Consider the following 17181-nt stretch of genomic DNA (forward strand, 5'->3'; position numbering starts at 1 on the left):
AGATGGATGTTCAGTAAAAGGTTTGGAATCATTCCTACCAAAAAGATATGGTCAAACCCCACAGCAACAGAAACAAAAGAAAGACAAAGCAACCGAGGAAGGAACAAATAACAAAATAAAATACACAGGAAAAAAAGAGAAAGAGAAAGTTAAGTATGGAGTTAAAAGCAATAACAAAAGCAACAATAACAAAATAATAACATAGGGACCATGAAATTAAACTACAGAATGGGCAGGCACATAAAAGAGCAGAGAAATGAGCATGTGATGTACTCTAATCAAGACAGTGGTAAAAATAATAAAGGGAAAATAACTTCTGTAGTCTCTTAGGTTGAAGAGGCCAAAGGAAAATAGGTGAAGTGGCAAAGGAGGGATTAGAACTGAGGCAAAGAAAAAAGGAAATCTCTTTTTAGTGGTGGGAGGAGGTCCCACTGTAGAACACTCCCATGATGAGTGGGGGAGATATTCTATAATGGAAGATAAGAACGTTGCAATGTGGTATATTCTTCAACTATTTGCAGCCTCTGAGAGTATTATGCCTCTGTAGACAGAATCTTGCCTCAGCAGAATGGGAATCAGAGCTCCTAAGGACAACTGGCATCTAGTAGGGCAGGAGGGTATGGGCCAGCGAGATTTCATAGCAAATGAGAAAAAATGGTCATGGAGAGTTCAGGGAGTAGTGAGGAAGTATACATTAATGAGGAACACAGGAAAATTTCTACCATGGAATAATATTATTTCTATCTCTTGCATGAATTAGTATTTATAAAAGTAAGGCAAGACAGAAAAAAGGAGGGTAGTGGAAAGATCTATAACACAATAGCATAGAAACTTTTTAGAAAAGGGAACTTGGAAATAGGAACCTCAGAAGCTTTAATTCCATAATAAAGTGCAGACAGGAATAAAGAAGTATAAGGACCATGAATCAAAGGATAAAAGTCTAGGAGAGACAGAAAAAGAAGAAAATTTTAAAAAGAAAATGAGATAATAAAATCCTTTTTAGAAAAAGGGGCAGAATATGAAAAAGAAACTAACAGAAGAAATTGAAGAAGAGAAGAGAAAACTTTGAGAAGAAAAAAAATGGAAACATTATATAAGTAGATGAAAGCAAGAAAGAAAAGGGAACAAATAAGTTGAACAAAACTCCAAAGCTAGGGAAAAGAGTGACAAATGGAGGTGGGGACGGAGCCTCCGGGTGAGAGAAGAGAGCCTATGGGGCATAAAGTAGATTAAAGAAAATAACTGAAGAGACAAAGTATTGTTTCTATACCATAAGAAAAACAGTAAGAAAAAAAAATCCTAGGTCAGAAAAAAATAAATGGAAGATATAAACCTAATTGTCATAACTTTAAATGTGAATGAATTTTAAAATGCAATGAGGATGGCAAACTAGATTTTAAAAAAAGAAACTTCGGTTTTTGTTGTTGTCGAGTTTTTTTTTTTTTTGCAAGAAACAGCTAAAACCAAAAACATAGGAGGCAGAGACAAGACAGTGGAACAGGGGCAAGAACCCAAGCAAACTTTCCTAACATTTCCCTTCCAACAACTTTAAAATAATAAATCAAATCAAATTTTAGAGAGGCATAGCAGCACCTGGAGAGTTCAGACCAGAGACAATAAGGGTGTTGGACAAGTGGTCAGAAAGACATTACAGGGGACCCTTTGCTAGCATTAGGTGCAGCTAGTGCTGATTGTCAACTGTATTGCCCATACACAGTTCTGGGTTGCAGTTCCAGGGTAGAGAGGAGCAGTTGTGGTTGGCCGCAAGGGAACAGGGGCCCTGTTCCCAGTTCCAGGGGGAGAGGAATAACATTTGGAAAAAAAATCTAATAATAAACAAAAAGCAAAATATAAAATTGGACAAACAGCTGGAGAAACTAGAGCTAAAAGACTCAATGGCATCTTCTAAATGGGACTGCTAAAGAATATACATATTTCTCACTGTGCACCAAATGACACAGTCACAAAAGCTCACTAGGTATTAGGGCAGAGGAGATATTGTGAATAAATATAAAAAGACATAGTAAGCATATACTATACAGCTCATAATGCAATAAAAAAATATCAATTCATTCAGGAAGCATAAATAAAAGACACAGACCCAAACTGAGACTTAATAATGAAATCCTAAATAATGAATGGGTCAAAAAACAAATCATAAGAACAATAATTATGAGAAAGAAAATGTTGATGATAAAACAATATGTCAGAATTTCTGAGATGCTGCTAAAGCACTCTGCAAAAGAAAATCATATTCAAAGACAGCTCCAAAAGACTCATGATGGAAAAAGCTCTGCACATCCAGAGAAAGAATTATGGAGTCTGAATGCAGATTGAGACAAACTATTTGCTCTCTTTTTTTTCCTTCTTTTTTTGTTTTGTTTCTCCTTTCTCATGATTCATTCCATTGGGTATTATTCTTCTTTACAACTGGACTATTATGTAAATAAGTTCAATGTGAAGGTAAGTGTAGAACCTACATTGGATTACATGCCATCTTGGAGGGGAGGGGAAGAAAATTTGGAACCCAAAAACTTGTGGAATGTTATAAACTAAAGATAAAAAATAAATTTATGAAAGAAAAAAAAGAAAAACTACATCCCTAAAAACATACATTAACAGAATAGAAAAAGAAAAAATTAATGAACTGAATATTCATTTTAAAAAGTGAGAAACCAAAAATAAGCACAAAGGAGGAGATATTCAAATTTTTCTGGATATTGAAAATTAAAGGAGAAATAGATTATAACCAAAAAGACTATGCAATTATAAACAAAATAAAAACTTATATTTTGAAAAGACTAACAAAATTGACAAACTTTTATTTAACCTGATTAAGAGAGGACAAAATAATAAAGGAACAAGGTGAAATCACAAGAAAACCAGAAGAAATAAAAAGAATTATTAGAACTTATCAATCACAATTATGTGCTGACAAACTAAGAATACAGAAAAAAAAATAAAGGGATGTCTTCAAAGATATAAAATACCCAAACTAACAGAAGACCAAATAAAGATCTTTGGTAATCCAATCTCAGAAAAGGAAACAGAACTAGCAATAAAAGAAACATCAAAGAAAGGAATCTGTTGGCCCTGATAGATTCACAGGAAAATTCTATAAAACTTTTAAAGAGCAATTAGTATCAATATTACACTAATTAGTCTCAAAAAATATGAGGAACAAAGCACTTTACCTGACACCTTTTAGGAGGCAAATTTGATTCTAATATCTAAATGAGAAAAATATAAAGTACAGAAGAAGTATAGATCAATATTATTAATGAATATTGATTCCAAAATTTTAAATATGAACTCCGTCAAGCAACATAGCAACTGATCCAAGAACTTATTCATTATGAGCAAGCTGGACTTATGCCAGAGGTGCAAGGAAGGTTCAACATTAGGAAAACAATCAACATAATCAATCACATTAAAAACAAAAACACTCCAAGACACATATTATCTCAATAGATTCAGAAAAAGCCTTTGGCATAGAACAACACTATGCTAAAAACCTTATAAAGTAGAAACATCCAAATACATTTTTAATATCATAAAAATTATCCATTAAGCATCATATACCAGGTGGATACCCAAGAAGCCTTCCCAATAAACACAGTAGAAGAGCATGGATGCCCACTTTTCCCACTATTGTTTTATATAGTTCTGGAAATGCCAGCAATAGCCATAAGACAAGAGAAAGAAACTAAAGGTGTATAGAGAGACAAAGAAGAGATAAAATTGTCTCTATTTGCTGATGACACAATTGTTCACTTAGAAAATCCTTAGGAATCCAAAGATACTGATGAGATAATAGCTTCAAGCAAAGCTACAGGCCATAAAATAAACCTACAAAAAACCCAACGGCAATTCTATATAATAATGACATAATTCAAGAGGCAATGATAGAAAGGGGAACCACGTTCCAAATAATTATCAAATGCATATTTGAGGATCAGTTTATGCAAGCACACAAAATACATGTACAGGTTCAATTACAAAGGACTTCTTAAAGAAACTTTTACAAAACTTAAATAGCTGGAGGAATATTCAGTACTAACGAATGGCCCATTTCAATACAATAAAAATGACAATGCTACCAAAATTAATTTACAGTTTTAATGCTATGCCAATCAAATTACTAAAGAGATACTTTACAGAACTCAATAAAATAATAAAATTCACTTAGAAAAAGATCTAGAATATAACAGAATGTAATAGCACTTCCAGACTTCAAACTCTATTATAAAGCATCAGTCATCAAAACCACTTGATATTGGTTAAAAAACAGAAGCAGATCAATGGCACAAACTCGACTAAGGAGAATAAAAAACAAGGGAACTCAATAACTCAGTATTTAATAAACCAAAACAAAAATAAATTATCTGTCAAACTACTGTTTGATAAATACTACTGGGAAAACTAGAAAGTATTCTGGCATATCAGACTTAGACCAAAACCTTACATTATATTCCATAATACATCCAAAATGGATATGTGACCTAAATATTAATAATCATACTGTTAAAAGTACTTAGGAGAGAAGCAAATCATATACCTTTCATAGCTATGTGTAGTATATATACACATACATATACATACATACATATATACACATACATATACACACATATGTGTGTAAATGTATGTATGTGTTTTACAAATAAGGGATGGTGGCAATTATAAAAGAAAAAATATAACTTTGAGTAGATGAAACAGAACAACTGCAAAAATAAGATTAATGCATCTACTATGAGAAGGAAAATGGTTGAATGGGAAAAAAAATCTTCACATCGAATTTCTCATTCAGGGTTTAGTGTCTAAGATACATAAATAACTAATATAGATATGTGTTATTATACATATACATATATATGAGTTTTATATAGTTCATATATTATTATACATACATAAAATCAAAAGTCATTCCCTAGTAGATAAGCAGTCAAAGGAGATGAACAAATAGTTCTCTAACAAATATATGAAAAAGTGCTCCAAATTAGGAATCACACATGGCAAATTGGCAGAGATGACAAAAGATGGGAATAGTTAATACTGGATGGGCTGTGGGAAGATGGCACACTGCTGAAGTGTTGGGAGAGCTGTGAATTAGCATGACCATACTGGAAAGCAATTTGGAATTATGCAAATAAGGTAATTAAAATGTTTATACCTTGGATTGAGAGATTCCATTACCAGGCTTTCATCCTTAGGAGTCATTGATAAGAAGAAAGTCCCCATAATACACCAAATATTTATAGTTGCACTTTTTGTGGTAGCAAAGAATTGGAAATATAGTAGATGCCCATACAACTATGGTATACGAACATAATGAAATATTACTGGGCTGTAAGAAGGGACAAATATGATGAATACAGAGAAGCATGAGAAAGATTTCCATGATCTGATTCAGAGTGAAGTAAGTACAGCCAAGAAAACAATATACACAATGACTACAACAATGTAAATGGAAAGATCAACTACAAAACAATCACAAATAAATGTTGTGGACCTCTGGACCATGTGCATCACAAGATGGAGGACTAGACATTTTCTCTGATCCCCGTGACCTCCCACATTTCTCCAAAACGGAAATTATAAGCCAAAGACAAAGCAAATTCAACCATCTTCATAATCTAGGACAGCTGGAATCTAAAAGAAGGTAAACAAACAAACAAACAAATAACCCACGAACTGATGCCTAGCCTAAACACACTCAGCACTTCCTCCCCGACTTCTTGCCACGTTCTTGGCGGTGAGGCTACCCTAGCCAAACAAAGGACTTTTTTTTAAAAACAGGAAATTTAGAAAACTGACTTTATTCTACTAGTAGTTAGAGAAATATTGACTGATACAGAATAAAATATAGCCAGCTGGAAAAGAATGCGAAGTTCCAAGTGAGACTCTGGCCACTGATAAAGAGAGTGGATGGCTCCCCTAGGGGACGAAGGGGAGTCGCCCCTGTAGGAGCAGGAAACAAAGAAAGAGTGTTTATAGCAACATGATGCAACTTGAGTTTAAAAAAAAAAAAAATCACTTCACTTTCTTCCCCATAAAATCATTGCTTCGGGGTAGAACCAAGCTTCCATTTACTGAGTCCAGTTCCAGGGACACGGCTGGACTCTGGGGTATGTTGTGCAGAAAATAAACTGTTAACGGCTGTCACGCACTGGAAAAACTGACAAAATGGGATTGCAAATTTTTTCCATCTGACTTTATGTTCAAAACCCACAGATTTTTTTTTCCTTCTTTTCGATTTATTTATTTTTAGTTTACAACATTCTGTTCCAAAAGTTTTTGAGTTTCAAATTTTCTCCCCCTACCTTCCCTCCCCACTTCCCACCCAAGGTGGCATGCCATCCGATATGGGTTCTACATATACCTTCACATTAAACATTTGCACACTAGTCAAGTTGCAATGAAGAGTTATAACCAATGGAATGAACCGCGAGAAAGGAGAAACAAAACAGAAACAAAAAAAAGAGACACCAAATAGTTTGCTTCAATCTGCATTCAGATTCTATAATCCTTTCTCTTCCATCATGAGTCTTTTGGAGTTGTCTTCGAACTTTGCATTGCTGAGAAGAGCCAAGTCCATCAACGTCAGTCATCAGAGATACAATGTGTTTGTAATTGCGTGTAATGTTTTCCTGGTTCTGCTTCCCTCACTCAGCATCAGTTCAAGTCTTTCCAAGTTATTACCGTATTTCACCATGCATAAGACTCACCCCTTTTCTAAAAATTTGGGGTCTAAAAACTGGGTGCATCTTGTACAGCGGTTGTAGATTTTTTTACTTGCATTTCCCGCTTTTTTGCGCTCGTTGTCTTTGCGCTCATTGTTTCACATTTGTTACCAGTATGTTAGGTTATGTTTTGCCACATTCTGCCCAGAAATGGCTCAGAAAAGATTTTTGTACAGTGCTGAATTCAAGTTAAAAGTGATCCATTTTGCAAAAGTGAATGGAAATTGTGCTGCTGACGGTAAGTTTGGTCCTCCTCCAGTTGACAAAACAATCCAAGACTGGCTACGGGAAGAAGAAACCCTACTGAAAATGCCACGGCAGAAGAAGGCCACGAGAGGCAAGAGTGAAGAAACCAACTGTAGGAGAAGTTTGTACCTGGGTGAAAAGACCCTGGGATAATATCGAGATTGAGATTGTTGTCAAGGCATTTAAGAAGTGTGGCACTTCAAATGCTATAGATGGAACTGAGGACAAGGCAATATATGAAGACAGTGATTCGTCATCAAACACAGATGAGAACAAGCTAATGGAGGGGCATTTTGACAGTGATGAGGAGTTGTATGAATTTTATGATGAATAAAACTTGAGTTCAATAACTTTATGTAATACTTTTTTTTTTTCAAATTTCGGGCTCCAAAATTAAGGTGCATCTTATACATGGGGAAATACGGTATGAAGTCCATGTGCTCCTCATTTCTTATAGCAAAATAGTGTTCCATTACATTCATATACCACAACTTGTTCAGCCATTCCCCAATTGATGGCATCCCCTTGATTTCCAATTCTTTGCCACCACAAAAAGAGCTGCTATAAATATTTTTGAGCATGCGGGTCCTTTTTCCGGTTGTATGATCTCTTTGGGATACAGTCCTAGAAGTGGTATTGCTGGGTCAAAGGGTATGCACATTGTTGCAGCCCTTTGAGCATAGTTCCAAATTGCTCTCCAGAATGGTTGGATCAGTTCACAACTCCACCAACAATGCAATAGTGTTCCAATTTTCCCACATCTTTTCCAGCATTTATCATTTTCCTGTTTTGTCATGTTAGCCAAACTGACAGAAAAGATGTGGTACCAAAGAATTGTTTTCATTTGCATTTCTCTAATCAAGAGTGATCCAGAGCATTTTTTCATATGCCTATAGATATCTTTAATTTCTTCCTCTGAAAACTGCCTGTTCATATCCTTTGACCATTTATCAATTGGGGAATGACTTGTATTCTTATAAATTTGACTCAGTTCTCTGTATATTTTAGAAAATAGGCCTTTATCAGAGATACTGGTTATAAAATACTTTTCCAATTTTCTGCTTTCCTCCTAATCTTGGTTGCATTGCAAAAACTTTTCAATCTAATGTAATCAAAATTATCCATTTTGCATTTTATAATGCTCTCTATCTCTTGTTTAGTCATAAATTCTTTCCTTCTCCGTACATCTGACAGGTAAACTATTCCTTGCTCTCCCAGATTCCTTATCAACCTTTATATCTAAATCATGAACCCATTTTGACTTTGTTTTGGTGTATGGTATAAGATACTAGTCTACGCCCAGTTTCTGCCATACTATTATCCAGTTTTTTGTCAAATAGTGAGTTCTTATGCCAGAAGCTGGAGTCTTTGGGTTTATCAAAGAGTAGATTACTATAGTCACTGACTACTGTGTCTTGTGTACCTAACCTATTCCACTGGTCCACTACTCTATTTCTTAGCCAGTTCCAAATAGTTTTGATGATTGCTGCTTTATAATATAGTTCAGTATCTGTTATGGCTAGGCCACCTTCACTAGCATTTCCAAAACCCACAGGCTTGCAAAAAAAAAACCCCAACCTATGGTCCTCTCTTCCCTCTTTCCAGTGCTATGGAGATCTGCTCCAGGCTACAGATTACTTGGGAAACAACAGACAGACTTCTATACTGCAAAAGATCTCTATGGGAGAGTGAAGGAACAGAGGAAAAGAGGCAAGACGCTTGGCTAGGTTTGAAATAGAACGCAATCACCCACCCCCAATCCTTGGAGGCACAAACTATAGAAAGCAATCCCATAGCACCAGTATAACAATTCACTGAACCAGCAGTGCTGGGCCAGAGAAATGAGGAACAAAAGGAGCAGGATAGGATACCATGGTGGTGGTGCTGGGATATTCCACTAAGTCTGAGAGTGAGAGCTTAGCACTTAGCCGAGGACAGTTCTGTCCCCCAAAAGGCACTTGAGGTAGATACATAGGATGGTGAACTATGAATTGCCCATCATAGGACGAGGCTGAGACACTCTGAGATCTAGGTCCTAGGGAAACCACCAGCAGAGGGGAGAGAATCAGAATGTGAACAATAAGGGTGGAGGGAAGACTGAAATTACCAAAGGTCTCAAGAGGAAGAAAACTCAAAGACCTTCAACATAAGCAGACAAATCAACAGGAAAAACATTACAGAAGAAAGAAATATGGCCTCCAGATCTAGTAAACAAGTTCAAACACCTATAAATAAATACGTATTGGAAAAAATAAAAGGAAAGCTTCTATGGAGTTTAAAGAGAACGTGGAACCACGACATGCTGTTCCTGAGTGGTTTAAAAGACAAACAAGAATAATGAGCAGAATTTATGGCCTGCACAGCAAAAATTATGGACAGAATAGAAATACTAGAATCTTCAGCAGCAAGTTTCACCAAAGAAACAAAAGACATAACAATAGACTGGGGATGCAAATGAACAGAAATGAAGGCTAATCTAGAAGAGGAGAAACAAAATAACATTAAAAGAAAATATGCTCACTATATAAGAAAAACATATTAATCTCAAAAAGAAGATATTCAGAGTCAAAAGTTCATAGTTCTCCAAGAAGAACACAATAGGACAAACAATTAACACCATAATGCAGGGAATAATACAAGAAAACTGCACAGAATTTCTGAACATAGAAAATGAAATACCAGTGGAAAGAATTCACAGATTGCTTCCAGAAGAAACACAAGGCTGCAAACTCTGAAACACATAGTGGTTAAATTCATCAACTCAATTCAGAAAAAAGTTCTCCAAGTCATCAGGAAAAAGACCTTAAATACAAAGGAAAGGAAATTCAAATAACAACATACTATTCTTTACCCATCAGAAAATGTAGGAGGGAATTGAATAGTGTGTTCTGAAGAGCAATGGAGGATTGGGTGTAGCTTGGGATAATCTACCCTGTAAATCTGAGCTTAATCATAAATTTCTTTAAAAGATAGACATTCAATAATAAAGAGACATTTGAAACATTCTTATAAAGAAAATCAGATTGTAAGAGATTATTTGCTTCTTGAAATCTCAAACAACAGAAATGTAGGAGGGGTGAATGAATATAACAGCCAAGGACACATCAAGAGAGTGACAGCAGAGACCAGTAAGAGACTTATTTCCAAATGGACACGAGGATATAGGGATGAAGGTGGAAATCAGGTGATGGTAACAGTGATAAAAGATGGGCCTGAGATATTATGAAAAAACCCCTATTTATAGGTGAATCAGTATTTTTTTTTCTGGGACTACAATACAAAATGGAAGGGTGCATGACCATGGGGAAAGAAGAGCAGGGGGATAGAAAGGAGTGTGTAATGTGCCTGGGTTATACTGAGGGCTAGTAAAGATGGGAAGATGACTCCCCTGTGGTCTCTCTGGAAGAGAAGATCCTTTAGGAGAGTGGGGGAGGAGAAGGGGAGGAGGACTTAAAAGTAGGGGAGGGAGGAATGAGCCTTTGCTTTGGTGGTATAAAAGAGTTCCACTGATGAATGTTCCTATGGGTGAAAGATGTTTTATGAAGGAAGATGGGGACCCAGTGTGGTCTAGGGGATTTGGTGCTTGAAAAGACACCTCATCCTACCTCAAGAGGGGGAAGTTGGAATTCATGGGAGAATCAGAGGGAATGAACCTAGGGAGAAAATTTTGAGGCAAAAGGGAAAAAGAAGGTAACCAGGGGGAAGGTATAGATCAGTGGTAAATTTCATAATCAGGGACTTGTGGTGGAGTCGGGGAAGGGCACAGGAGAAGGGGGTGGAAGGATGGGTTCTACCATGGGGCATTGTGCTCTCTGTCACTTGCAGGAATTTTACTGTTCTGGGAATGAGGAACAATGGGAAAGGGGAATCTATGTGGCAAATTCTACAAGGCAATAGCAGGAATTGCCAAGACGAGATAGCCCAGAATGGATACCTTGAAAGATTTTATTCAATAAAGAATACAGAGAAGAGAGAGAGACTAGATAATTATCATAAACCAGAGAATGAGAATCTAGAGTAGACACAAATAGAGGATGGATAATGAAATCTTTTCAGGAAAGGGACACAAAATATTAAATACTGGTGGATATGACTAGTAAAACAGGAAGGAGAAGAAGGGGATATCTACTTGACTGAGAGTGAAAAAAAAGTGGGGGGAAAATTAAACAACCAAGTCAAAACATGAAAAGAAAAAGGAACTATTAAGCAAAACCCCAATACCCTCAGTATTAGGATAGCTGAAGGGAATATACATATATGTGTGTGTGTGTGTGTGTGTGTGTGTGTGTGTGTGTATACACACACACACACACACATATATATATATATATATACATATATGTATAGACAGAGGGCATAGGGTGGGTTGAATATGAAGGGATGATATCTAAAATAATAAAATCAAATTAAAGCATGAGAGAGGAATATATTGAGAGAGGGAGAAAGGGAGAAATAGAATGGGGTAAATTATCTCACACAAAAGTGGCAAGAAAAAGCAGTTCTGTAGGAAGGGAAGAGGGGGCAGGTGAGGGGGAATGGGTGAATCTTGCTCTTATCGGATTTGACCTGAGGAGGGAATACCATACACACTCAATTGGGTATCTTACCCCACAGGAAAGAAGGAGGAAGAAGATAAAAAAGGGGGGACGATAGAAGGGAGGGCAGATAGGGGGAGGAGGTAATCAAAAACCAACACTTTTGAAAGGGACAGGGTCAAGGGAGAAAATTCAATAAAGGGGGATAGGTTAGGAAGGAGCAAAATATAGTTAGTCTTTCACAACATAAGTCTATGTTGAATTGCTTGCCTTCTTAGGGAGGGTGGGTGGGGAGAGAAGAGGGGAGAGAATTTGGAACTCAAAGTTTTAAAAACAGATGTTCAAAAACAAAAACAAAAAGCGTGCAGCTAGGAAATAAGATACACAGGCAATGGTGCAAAGAAATCGATCTTGCCCTATAAGAAAGTAAGGGAAAAGGGGATGGGAGGGGGGTGGGGTGACAGAAGGAAGGGCTGACTGGGGAATGGGGCAACCAGAATATATGCCATCTTGAAGTGGGTGAGAGGGTAGAAATGGGGAGAAAATTTGTAATTCAAACTCTTGTGAAAATCAATGCTGAAAACTAAATATATTAAATAAATTTAAAAAAATAAAGTGAAAATTCAATAAAATGAGTCATACAAATTTTTTTGGTTTCCCAGTCCATATAAAAGTTATGTTTGTCTTACACTGTAATCTATTAAGTATGGAATAGCATTATGTCTTAAAAAATGTATACACTTTGGTTAAAAAAATACGTTCTTGCTAAAAAAAAAATGCTAACTTGCCGAGCCTTCAGCAAGTGGTAATCTTTTTGTTGAGAGCCTTGCCTCTCTATTGATGGCTACTGACTGATCAGGTGGTTCTGAACATTGGGGTGCCTGTGGCAACTTCTTAAAATAAGACAAATGAAAATGAAGTTTGCCAAGTTTTGACTCTTCCTTTCACTTGAACACTTAGAGGCCACTGCAGGGTTAGTAATTGGCCTAATTTCATTATTGTTGTGTCTCAGGGGATTGGGAGGCCTAGGAGAGGCAGAGAGACAGGGAACAGCTGATCGGTGGAGCAGTCAGAACACATACAACATTTATTGATTAAATCTGCTGTCTTATATGGTCATGGTTTGTGGCGCCCCAAAACAATTACAATAGAAACATCAAAGATCACTGATCACAGATCACCATAACAGATGTAATAATAATGAAAACATCTGAAATATTGTGACAATTACCAAAATGTGACACGGAGACACAATGTGACCATATGCTATTAGAAAAATTGCATGGCGGTGGGGGGAGTTGGAGCCAAGATGGTGGCTGGAAAGCAGGGACTTGTGTGAGCTCCCCCCCAGGTCCCTCCAAACATATATAAAAATGGCTCTGAACAAATTCTAGAATGCAGAACTGAACCCACAAAATAGCAGAGGGAAGCAGGGTTCCAGCCCAGGACAGCCTGGATGGTCTCAGGGTAAGGTTTATCACATGGAACTGGGAGTGGAGCGGAGCAGAGCCCAGCGTGGGCTGTGCCCAGAACAACCAGACTGGTAGCCAGGCAGAACAGGCCCTAGTGCCCTGAATCATTGAGCTGTGGCAGTTACCAGACTTCTCAACCCACAAACACCAAAGACAACAGAGAAGGTTAGTGGGAAAAGCTGCAGGGACAGAGTGAAAGGAGTTCCCAGTTTGGCCCCAGCCCTGGGGGCAGCAGAGATGGTACAGCTCTGAGGCTGCTTACAGAGCTGCAGCTGCAGGTGCTTCCAGTCCCAGGCCCACCTGGTGGGAGGAAATAAGTGGCGGATCTGAGCGGGAGTGCAGAGCCTGCTTAGATCTGAGTCCAGGCCGGGTTGGCGGTTCTTGGGGGATGAGTAGCCCTGGTGTGGCAGAGCTTGCTGTGTAGAAATAGCTCTGAAAATAGCAGCGCAGCCCCTCAAGCTTGGGACAAAGTACTCTCTACTCTACAAGCAGTCACACCCCGACAAAAAACTCAAGGGTCAAGTAAGTTGGCTGGGAACATGGCCAGGCAATGAAAACGCACCCAGATTCAGTCTCAGACTTTGGAATCTTTCTTTGGTGGCAAAGAAGACCAAAACATACAGCCAGAAGAAGTCAACAAAGTCAAAGAGCCTACATCAAAAGCCTCCAAGAAAAACATGAACTGGTCTCAGGCCATGGAAGAGCTCAAAAAGGAGTTGGAAAAGCAAGTTAGAGAAGTAGAGGAAAAATTGGGATGAGAAATGAGAAGGATGCAGGAAAACCATGAAAAACAAGTCAATGACTTGCTAAAGGAGACCCAAAAAATACTGAAAATAACACCTTAAAAATAGACTAACTCAAATGGCAAAAGAGCTCCAAAAAGCCAATGAGGAGAAGAATGCCTTGAAAGGCAGAATTAGCCAAATGGAAAAGGAGGTCCAAAAGATCACTGAAGAAAATACTACCTTAAAAATTAGAATGGAGCAAATGGAAGCTAGTGACTTTATGAGAAATCAAGATATTATAAAACAGAACCAAAGGAATGAAAAAATGAAAGACAATGTGAAATATCTCATTGGCAAAACCACTGACCTGGAGAATAGATCCAGGAGAGATAATTTAAAAATTATTGGACTACCGGAAAGCCATGATCAAAAAAAGAGCCTAGATAGCATCTTTCAAGAAATTATCAAGGAGAAGTGCCCTGATATTCTAAATGAGCCAGAGTGTAAAATAGAAATGGAAAGAATCCGCTGATCACCTCCTGAAAAAGGTCCCCAAAACAAAACTCCTAGGAATATTGTCGCCAAATTCCAGAGCTCCCAGATCAAGGAGAAAATACTGCAAGCAGCCAGAAAGAACAATTTGATTATTGTGGAAACACAATCAGGATAACCCAAGATCTAGCAGCTTCCAGACTAAGGGATCAAAGGGCTTGGAATATGATATTCCAGAGGTCAGTGGAGCTAGGATTAAAACTAAGAATCACCTACCCAGCAAAACTGAGTATCATGCTCCTAGGCAAAACATGGAATTTCATTAAAGTAGAGGACTTTCAAGTTTTCTCAGTGAAAAGACCAGAGCTGAATAGAAAATCTGACTTTCAAATACAAGAATCAAGAGAAGCATGAAAAGGTAAACAGGAAAGAGAAATCATACGGTACTTACTAAAGTTGAACTGTTCTGTTTATGTTCCTACATGGAAAGGTAATATGTGTAATTCATGAGACTTTTCTCAGTTTTAGGGTGGTTGAAGGGAATAAACATATATAGAGAGACAGAAGGCACAGGGTGAGTTGAATATGAAGGGATGATATCTAAAAATAAAATAAAATTAAGGGATTAGAGAGGAATATATTGAGAGAGGGAGAAAGGGAGAAATAGAATGGGGTAAATTATCTCACACAAAAGTGGCAAGAAAAAGCAGTTCTGTAGGAAGGGAAGAGGGGGCAGGTGAGGGGGAATGAGTGAATCTTGCTCTCATCGAAATTGACCTGAGGAAGGAATACCATACACACTCAATTGGGTATCTTACCCCACAGGAAAGATGGAGGAAGAAGATAAAAAAGGGGGGATGATAGAAGGGAGGGCAGATGGGGGAGGAGGTAATCAAAAGCAAATACTTTTGAAGAGGGACAGGGTCAAGGGAGAAAATTGAATAAAGGGGGATAGGATAGGATAGGAAGGAGCAAAATATAGTTAGTCTTTCACAACATGAGTATTGTGGAAGGGTTTTGCATAATGATACACATATGGCCTATGTTGAATTTCTTGCTTTCTTAAGGAGGGTGGGTAGGGAGGGAAGAGGGGAGATAATTTGGAACTCAAGTTTTAAAAACAGATGTTCAAATAAAAGTTTTTGCATGCAGCTAGGAAATAAGATATACAGGCAATGGGGCATAGAAATTTATCTTGCCCTACAAGAAAGTAAGGGAAAAGGTGATGGGGGGGAATTGGGTTGACAGAAAGAAGGCTGACTGGGGAATGGGGCAACCAGAATATATGGCATCTTGAAGTGGGGGGAGGGTAGAAATGGGGGAGAAAATGTGTAATTCAAACTCTTGTGAAAATCAATGCTGAAAACTAAAAATATTAAATTAATTAATTAATTAAAAAACAAAAAGAAAAATGGCGCCAAAAGACTTGCTTGATGTAGTGTCGCCATAAACCTTTAATCTGTAAAAAAGTAATCTGTGAAATGCAATAAAGTAAAGCACAGTAAAACAAGGTATGCCTATACACATACATACATACAAACATGCGTTTGTTTATATATGCATATATGCAAATATATGTATATAGATGTATATATATATATATATATATATATGTATGTATGCAAATACACACACACACAACACAAACAAACATCCCCCAATAGATAAGTGGTCAAAGGAGAAGAAAAAACCATTTTCAAAAGAATTGCAAACTATTCACAACCACATGAAAGAATGCTCCAAATCACTAATAATAAAAGAAATACAAATCAAAACAACCCTGAGGTTGTACCTGACATCCTGCAAATTGGCAAATATGATGAAAATGGCAATAGCCAATATTGGGGTGGTTGTGGAATGTTAAGCATACTGATACATTGTTGGCAGAGTTGTGAGATGGTACAACCATTTTGGCAAGCCATTTGGAATTAAGCAAATTAAGTGGCTAAGAAGTCCTTACCATTGAACCAGACACTCCATCACTAGGTTTATACTCCAAGGAAGTTATCGATAAGAAAGTCCCCATATACACCAAAATATTTATAGCAGCACTTTCTGTGATAGCTAAGAACTGGAAATAAGGTGGATGTCTAATGTTTGGGGAATGGCTAAACAAATTATGGTACTTCATTTTAATGGAATATCGCTGTGCTGTAAGAAATGATGCACGTGATGAATACAGAGAAGCATGGCGCTCTACCTGGATCAGTGCAGCATGAAGTAAACAGAGCCAAGAGAACAACGTGCACAATAACCACGACAACATAAATGCCAAGAACAACCACACGCGAAGAATCAAAAGTAAATGTATCAAACTTAGGAAGATCAAGTATGACTCAAATGAAGAGCTAGGAGAAGACGTTCCCAACCCACCCTTCATGGACCTGCTACACATTGCATGTTTTTGTACTTTGTCAATGTATTGGTCGGTAGTGCTGATTTTTTTTCCTCCTTAAAAAACACTATTTATTATATAGGATAGCCCTTGGGAAGGAGAGGGGAAGGAATACTGGGGTAAGTATGATAACTAAAAAACAGAAGACATCAATAAAAACTTATTTTTAAAAAAGCGAATGTTGTAAAATTACAAAGAACAAGCATGGCCCCAAAGAAGAAGAATGAGAAGACGCCTCCACGCTATTCCTTTGCCTAGGTGGGAGGTCCACAGATGTGGAACACTACATATATTCTTAGATTTTTATATGCATTGATTGCTTTGGCTGATTTTTTTCTCTTCTTCCTCTTTTTCTTTAAAAAACATTATTTGCTACAAACTGCTCTCTGGGAGGACTATTCATAAAGGATACTGGGAGAATGCTGGTGATATTAAAAAAAAATCTATAAAAATGTATTAAAAAAAGAATAGTTATACTTATCTGCCTTGGTAAGCACATCAGCAACTTGACCTACTAAAACCTGCCTTTTTCCAATCCAAATCCTTGTTTTGCTGTGTGGAAATCGTGATGTA

At 37.3% G+C, this 17181-nt stretch overlaps 1 protein-coding gene across 1 annotated transcript in view; it reads right to left on the minus strand.

Annotated features, from left to right (window-relative positions):
- SLC26A8 (solute carrier family 26 member 8) overlaps positions 1-17181 on the minus strand; it is a 167746-nt gene that overhangs the window by 11490 nt on the left and 139075 nt on the right. The window lies entirely within an intron of this gene.

This window comes from Trichosurus vulpecula, chromosome 7, assembly GCF_011100635.1.
Source record: "Trichosurus vulpecula isolate mTriVul1 chromosome 7, mTriVul1.pri, whole genome shotgun sequence".
Classification (NCBI taxonomy): Eukaryota; Metazoa; Chordata; class Mammalia; order Diprotodontia; family Phalangeridae; genus Trichosurus; species Trichosurus vulpecula.